The sequence below is a fragment of the Ceratina calcarata genome, unplaced genomic scaffold (genome assembly GCF_001652005.2).
Source record: "Ceratina calcarata isolate Rehan_Ccalc_2016 unplaced genomic scaffold, ASM165200v1 scaffold88.2, whole genome shotgun sequence".
Lineage (NCBI taxonomy): Eukaryota > Metazoa > Arthropoda > Insecta > Hymenoptera > Apidae > Ceratina > Ceratina calcarata.
Window position 1 is genome coordinate 169,753 of NW_017180156.1, and position 7,938 is coordinate 177,690.

The 7,938-nt window shown below is 37.2% G+C and overlaps 1 protein-coding gene across 7 annotated transcripts in view; it reads right to left on the bottom strand.

The window, feature by feature from the left end:
* CCAP-R (Crustacean cardioactive peptide receptor) overlaps positions 1-7,938 on the bottom strand; it is a 33,454-nt gene that overhangs the window by 22,439 nt on the left and 3,077 nt on the right. The gene's annotated exons all lie outside the window — the stretch shown is intronic.

Here is a 7,938-nt window from a genome sequence, read left to right on the forward strand (position 1 = left end):
CAGTTAAGTGTGTTTGACGACTATATCCGTCATCGCTTAATTATCGCGACACACACTGGGGCGCACTTTGCAAAATGATCGACACAGTTAACTGGTTAATGAAATCAGCAGTGATAATGGATATGTTATGTTTGGATGTAGAGTACCTCAATAACATGCACTGATTTGCCAAGATTAAATTTCAGATATTGAACTAGTTTAGTAGTAGGCGGATTCGGTTACGTTTTCTGGCTGAATAGTTCGCATCGTCTTGCCAGAAGCGAACTGTGTAGGCATTGAAGATCAAACGACTCATCTCGTTGTGTATATTCAGTCTTGGGTATCTTCTTTTTATTCTTGTTGCTTTCATTAAAAGCACTGGAGGATTTAATTAAAACAGATATTTGTAGGACAGGCTTTGAATAAAATAAAATAATCTTCAGATTAGCAATTTTACTGATTCATTTAAGCTGGACTGATAAATAAGATATAATTAATCGTCCTTTAATTTCGTTAGTAAGCGCTTTTATATTTTAACGAATCAAAATTAATACTTCCGAAGCATTTTCCTAGGAGAAATAAATATTAGACTATTTTACATTACAAGTTTTAAACGTTTATTTGCATTGTTAACTAGCTTCTCTCTATTTTCATTGAATTTATGCCAAGAATCCTGCGCAAGGAATTTGGGATATTTTGTACAGCTACTCCGTTCTCGCAATGTATCTTAATCAAATCTGGCTTGGACGGTCTTTCAAATCGCGAGAGGTCTATTTAAGACGCAAGTAGAAAAGAAGCTCCTCGAGATAGGAAATTGATAATCCGAAAAACCTTGAAGTCGAAACGTGTCAGGGTGATGAATCGCGCCGAAACGATCCGTACAGGAAGTTTCGATAGCCGTGGTGTTATAACGAGCGACGTTAATGGGCTGTCATTTCGACTCACGAATCATCCAGACTCACGTTCATAATTAAACATTTCAATCCCTAATGATCCATTTCGAAATGTCCATTAATTAGCATAGTATAAGTAAGTATAGAAGTAAGTCGCACACTACCAATTTCGTTCCTCAATTTTTCAATTTATTCTTGCGATTGCTTTGGGCTACAATTTATTTTGAACCTGCGTATCTCTTTGGCTTCTTTTTTATTTATTACAACGTGGCAAAGAATTTTTAATCAAATGTAGTGCATAGTATGTAATGCAATAGAAAAATGAAGCGAAGAAAGTTTCAGTGTTCAAAATTATTTATTATTATTTTTTAACGTTTCTTACTCCAGTACTTAATGTTACTGTATACTGTATACAACTTTTTGTTAAGGATAGGTTCCAAGAATGCTGTTTAATTGAATGAATCAATATTTTTACGACGCGGAACGGGAAAATTGGAAAATGGTATCGGAAGAATCGACAGATTGCTTAAGCGACGCACGTCCAATCCACGATATCGTTTTATGTTATTTGTACGCGTCTCCTGGTATAGCAAGCCTAAGTGACACAGTGTCGTCCCCCATACAGTAAAGTAAATAAAAAAATTGGATACATCATGTGTCTGAAATTTCTGATAAAATAATGTTTTTAAAAATGTACTTTTTAATGGTGCAGCTTACTGTACTGTATTACATATGAAATGAATAAAAAGAATATTTAATCTCTCGACCAGTTTTTAGAAATAGTGATGAGAATTTTGTTTTAAATTCCAATTAGGGGAACTTCGATAGAACAATGGCTGAGATGCAAATTCGGAAATATTCAGATCCAGCAACAAGCTGCAACAAAAAAACGGATGCGGATGGTGAATGGAAACAGTAGAAAATGCGCTAATGAACTAGAATATACACAGATACATGTATGGAGCCGTGAAAAATCTGTATGATATTTGTACAGTTGCGTATTAATGTACAGTCGAGAATTTTTAAATCCCCTTTCTTGCACGATATTAACTTCGTATTCTACAAGTGTTACTAATTCGCGAATAAATCGAGACGTTCGGCAAGAGGAACGATACGACGTGCCGCGATATTTACATCGTTGCTTTAAATTCTCCGCGGGCAAAACTCGAGGGGTGTGACACGTAAAATTAGACCCTTGCTTCACCATTAAAAATAATGCGTTAAACGTACGTCCACTTTCATAAATCTTAAAAACAACTAATCAGACGTTATGAGTAAACAAATGAAGATTTAACATTTGAAGTACTGAATTATTATTCAAGGTTTGCTATAGAATTTTGTACATGACGTATATACTCATGCTACGCTGTATGATTTCCTGTAATCTTTTTTAATGAAACAATTGTCAGGTTTCTTGATAATGACAATCTACTGAAACTTATGGACGGAGATGTAAGGAGCCATCCTGCGAGTGATAAATGCGCACGTTATCGACGACGGTTGCGTTAACGAGGGAGCTTGTTTCCCGAGAAAACAGCGTGAAAAAATGTCTGTACGACGTGGCTCGATGCCAGTGGACACAGGAGCGATTACATCGTTACCGGAACAAGCTTCTTGCTTGCGAATTTTACTCGAACCAACCGCTTTAAAGGTAAGAATGATCGATATCTAAAGGATCATCTACAGTTGGATCGGAGTAATGGCCTCCGCTATCAAATAATCGAGGCCGCGATAAGGAATGGATGCTAGGAAAGACGTATGACGTGGACTACGGAGGGACTCTAGTCCTTACTTTGTCTTATGGGATCCAGAGTCGCCGGGATCCGAGTTCATTCTCTCTCACCGACCGTAAACAACTCCATCGCGGTCTTCTATCCCCGGGATCTACGATCTAAACCCGTAAAAACGTCCAGGCCTCCTGGTTATAACGCGCTATGCTCTCGCTTTAATAGACGCTTCTGCTACCACCGTCAATAAATATCGCGGTATTCGAGTACATCGATAGTTCCACTTCCAGTTCTCTACCGTTTCATAATAGCAGTTTTCCTATCTGTTATTTATGACTGTTCTTTACTTAATATTATTTGCAGATTTTTATACAGAATAAAACGTTTAGGGTAGTCGATTAAAAAAATGCATTTTGAACAGAAATCTACTTACTCCGATATGCGCTTATTTTCGCTATGAATAATTTAAATTAGACAGCAATTGTTCGTAATTCGACAGGTGACGAATATTCAATCTCGTGTCTGACATTTATGACGATAGATGAAACGATAGATCGGGCGTTTATTATATAGACAAAAATGGATCGTTTACGACGGATGTTTGGCGCTAAATTTTGGCAGGCTGTTAACACGCAAACAATGCACTTACCGCCTATTGTTCCTGTATCGGAGTTGCGATTTAATTAAGAAAGTTTCACCGATGTGTGGCGTGTGTACATCATCGCGTAACTTTCTCAACTGGCAAACGTTTACCCGGTAATTTTACTGGCCAACAACCGGTCCACGACTTTACGATGTCGTTCCAAATTTCCATTCTTACGGGTCCCATTAATTATACCAAAGCCAGTTCGCGCAAACTCTTTTCCCCACGGAAAATCCGCTTTTCCATCGTGGGAACTGCCGAGTTTAAGTAAAATGCTTTCCACGTGGAATAAATTTAAAATCAATTAAATCCTCCCTAGATTTCCGGAAGAATTCATCTTTTCAATCGTAATCATTTAGTTTCCGGGAGAATAAATACACATAGACAGTTGAACGCATTCGACTTATTTTGCAGGTTCTGTCAATGGCCAGTTGGTATGTTCACTATGTAGAATGAAATTTAATTTATAGAAAAAGTTTTCGAAGCGTGACACTATGTAAAGTATCACATAATGTAATAAATTGAAATGCGTGTCGCATACACGTTTATTAATTAATTTCGAGAAATATATTATTTGAGTGATGAAAGTGTTTCGCGATTGACGATAGTGAAACATCGAATCACCGTGGAACTTGCCCACAGCGATGAGCCGTGACCAGATCCCTTTGGGATACGCGGATTATCGACTCCTCTTGTGACCAACCAAGACTTACACGGAGCGAAGAACTACTTTTGCTCCTTTTCTGCACAATCGGCTCGGGAATTAGGGGTCACGGTAATTACGTACCGGGAACACTGCCTTCGAATTCCATTTAAGAGAACAGACTTGGAGGAGTACAGTAAAAATACTTGAATTTTTTTCACTTGCCAAAACGTTTAGCTTTCGTATGAAATTGTTTTGAAGAAGATAAGGTACGAAATCAAAATGAGAAAAAACAGGGTATAGGAATTGTGTTTAAGATGTTTGGGTAACTTCAATTATTGTCACAATTTTCTAGACAATTTTAAATTGATTCTGACACAGAAATAAAATAAAGGATTTTCTTCTTAAATGAATGTGTGATTACTGTAAGAATAAGTCAAGCGATTCATACGTCACTAATAAACTGTAGAAGCATCAGAACGATCGGTTTAAATCTTGTTTTAAATTTGAAAATGAGATAAAACATCGGGACGATAGATCTGGCGTTTACCGTTGCTCGAAGGGAATCGTCTCGAGCTTAATTTTATCGCCCGTTACCAGCGTCTCTCTTTCTCCCGGTTCTTCACGATTCTTTGCCGCCGCGAACACGCATTCCTAGTAAAAATAAGCGAGTTCCCGCGGCTGGGCTTTCTGCAATCACCGGCCGACGGTTGATGCGAGCTCGTGATGGTTTTACAAAGCGAATCAGTTAGCCCTGGCCATTCGCGGAAACGCGGACAAGAAACGAGTAGGTGACGGCTCGAGATTGCCGTCAGCCAGGAAACCACCGTGAACACCGAATACCAATCCCAACCCTTTCACAGTGTAATTGACGATACAAAAAACTTGGCCAATTTCATTGGGACTGGTTTTAAATAATATTTTGTAACACTGTGATTTTTTTATTGACCCTCTTTTTCATTTTTCTCCGCCGGAACAGATGAAACTTGTTTTTGTAATTTTCTAAAGTGACACCACTGATGTCTTATCATTAAAAAAATTGTCTATCAATTACATTGCGCACAATTTATTTGTGTTACGAAATTCGAATTGAATCGCAATAAACTGCACCCGAGGGATTTACGATCTACGATTCCCTTCTCGATCGCAGCCTCGATAAGATTTAAGCATCAAAATTTGCGGAATTCTCGTAAAGACACTAAACCTTGAAATTGCCTTAATAAATGTAATATTCGAGAAATGTTGTAGGCTCTTTGAATTAGAGAGACTAAACGGCTACCGAAAATGTTTGATAGCGGCTAAGAAGCCTCAAATCTGGTTAAGTTCTACTTTCCATTAGTTTATGAATTAATTTAGGTGGAAATAGTTTTTTGTGCGATTTACTGTACGATTTATTTAATGCTCTGGTATGATAGCTCAATGAAAATGTTTTCTACTTTTTAACATTTGTCAGTTCTCCTCCTGAGCATCGTGAAAAGTGAAATAGAATATTCTATTCATGTAAAAGCTTTCATTCCTGGTTTCAATTATTAATGGATATGAACGTAAATGGATGTTGGAAACATTTTTACTGAAGACCGTATAAATGATACGAACTTCCGATTACGGAACTCTTCCAGCATCCCCATATAAATCTTTTATTTCGGAAGAGGTTTAAAATAAGATGAATAATGTCGTCCGATCGTAAATCGGGAGGCATGATCTGCGCGTCTATCGTTGGAACTCGTGTCTCGAAATTATTATATTTCACTCGGCATCGCTCGGCCTCTGTCAAAAGCTGGAACACGAATGAATATTGTTGTAACATTAGACGTCGCGATCGAAGCGGAAAAATTCTATGAAAAAAAACCGGAAAAATTCTATTTCCTGGGGGAGACAATTGACGATATTCCAAAAGCGAACAGAGACAGATGCACACTGAACTTGGACCTTAATTTGTTTCCGACCTTGGATTTGATTCGTTTATAAAAAAATTCACGAGCAAATATTTTTGAAGACTGAAAGAGTATCACAGAACTTTTATTTCCCAGTCTAATAATAAATAGCATGTGTTTCATTGATTTTGAAACATGTATGACGTAATACTCACTAAAATTGTTCCAAGTGGAACAATATTTCCTGTCAATTAGCGAAGTAATCATAAAACTGAAAGTCGTTAAAATCAAATATGACCTTAATTGATAATAAAAGTATTTTCGTTTTTAACTGAATCTAGTATAAAATGTTAAAGTGCAACGAGCAAAGGTCGACGCTATCACGCGTTTCGAGTGCATTTTTCAAAATTGTATTTTTATATGATGTTTTCGCATGTTAAACGCACATAGTTTCCCGATATTTGCACTGACAACGAGCTCTCTTGTCACCGGTAAGCCGTCGTTAAGAAGACAGGAATTAATCACTTCTGTTCACTTGGTTCGATAACGCCTCTACTCATTTCAGTTCATGAATTTTTCGTATTGTTATTCAAAAGAATATTCTATAAAATCGTTTCTTTGTACTCTTTTCCATTTGTTATTCTGAACTCAGAAATAACAGAGGGAAAAGCGTACATCTTCTGGTTATCATGAAAGGATAAAAAAAATATGAGTTTTATTTCTGACACAAATTTGAACAAGAATTTTTGTCAATATTTTCGACCGAGAACACATTGATAATAACTGGCACATTCATCGTTCTCCTCGAAGGAGCATAATGGAAAACCGTGATAACGTCAGAATACGCTTCTTGTTTCATTCCGTAGCTTTTCTTTCGTGATCTCCAACGACATAAATTTCGTCGCGAACATCTAGGGATAAGAAGACGATATATCACCCAAATACAGAAACTGCAAAACTGCGACTGTACAAATATAATCTTCTATACATTCAGGAGGATGGTGCCGTTTAAATTTTCGTAGAAAAATCACCATTCACAAGTTCATAAATCTTAGAATACGTTGGAAAATATGAATAAATAGCTAGAATTTTGATCAATAATTCGAGACAGATTTCTTACATCAAATTGCAATACATTACAGTGTTACGTAATTACGATTGAATGATTTATTTGATTTATTTTTCACTATAAAATTTCAATGAAATATATTGGAGATTCTTCTAACGGCAATAAGACTTCCAAAGGATGGAGTAGGTGTTTTCGGTTGAGATTCATTGGATCTCGGTTGACTGGCGCCTGTCCTCCTCCTCACTGGAAAACGACGCGGTTGAGATTTTTCGGGTGGGACACGTGTCAGCGAAACGGTTAGAAACGGAACAGGTGACAAGACGTTTCGTTCAGTTGACGAATTACCGTAGACACCACACAGGCGCCCGTTTTAATTTCGATCACCACGTGTTTCAGCTAGACAACCCTTTTCCGAGATTTAATATTCGATTCACCGCGGACGCACTCAAATTACGAAATATCCGGGAATAGAGCCGCAAGAAATATGCCTTCCGAATGGCGTAATCAAAAAATTATAGTCACTCGTTCGGGGTACACACTTCCAGGTGGTTATTACCTATCAAAAAGTCTAACAAATTAGTAATCGTCAAACTTGTGAAACGAATATAAAATAGCAGAAATACAAGGTAATTATAATTGACAGCCTATAAGACAGGACAGGTCAGACAACAGAAACTAGTGGAGTAATGATCGTCTTGATCATTCAATTTGGCTTATAATCAATTCTACGTTTGTGAATTTCAAGTAAGTTCATATCCCGATTGGATGGTAAACGCATTATTTACGGCATAGATCATTTATGGGTGCGCGAACCGAAATTAAAGGAGACCAGTCATGCAACTCTATTCACTTCAGTTACCCGGTACACATACCCTACGCGAGAGCACTTAGCATACGTTAAACACAGTTCGCTTACAGTGTTACTACACTAAATGATTCGTAGCATCAATAAGACTCGCTTACGAACTTAAGTGCTCCCTTCAATCATTTTGGGATTGTTTCTGTTCCCGTTACACGTTGTTTAAATAGAGCGGGATTTATTATTTTAAAACTGATCAAATTTTCCAAAATCGGACCAAACAACCCAGTTTTTATTTCAATTTTTTCAAA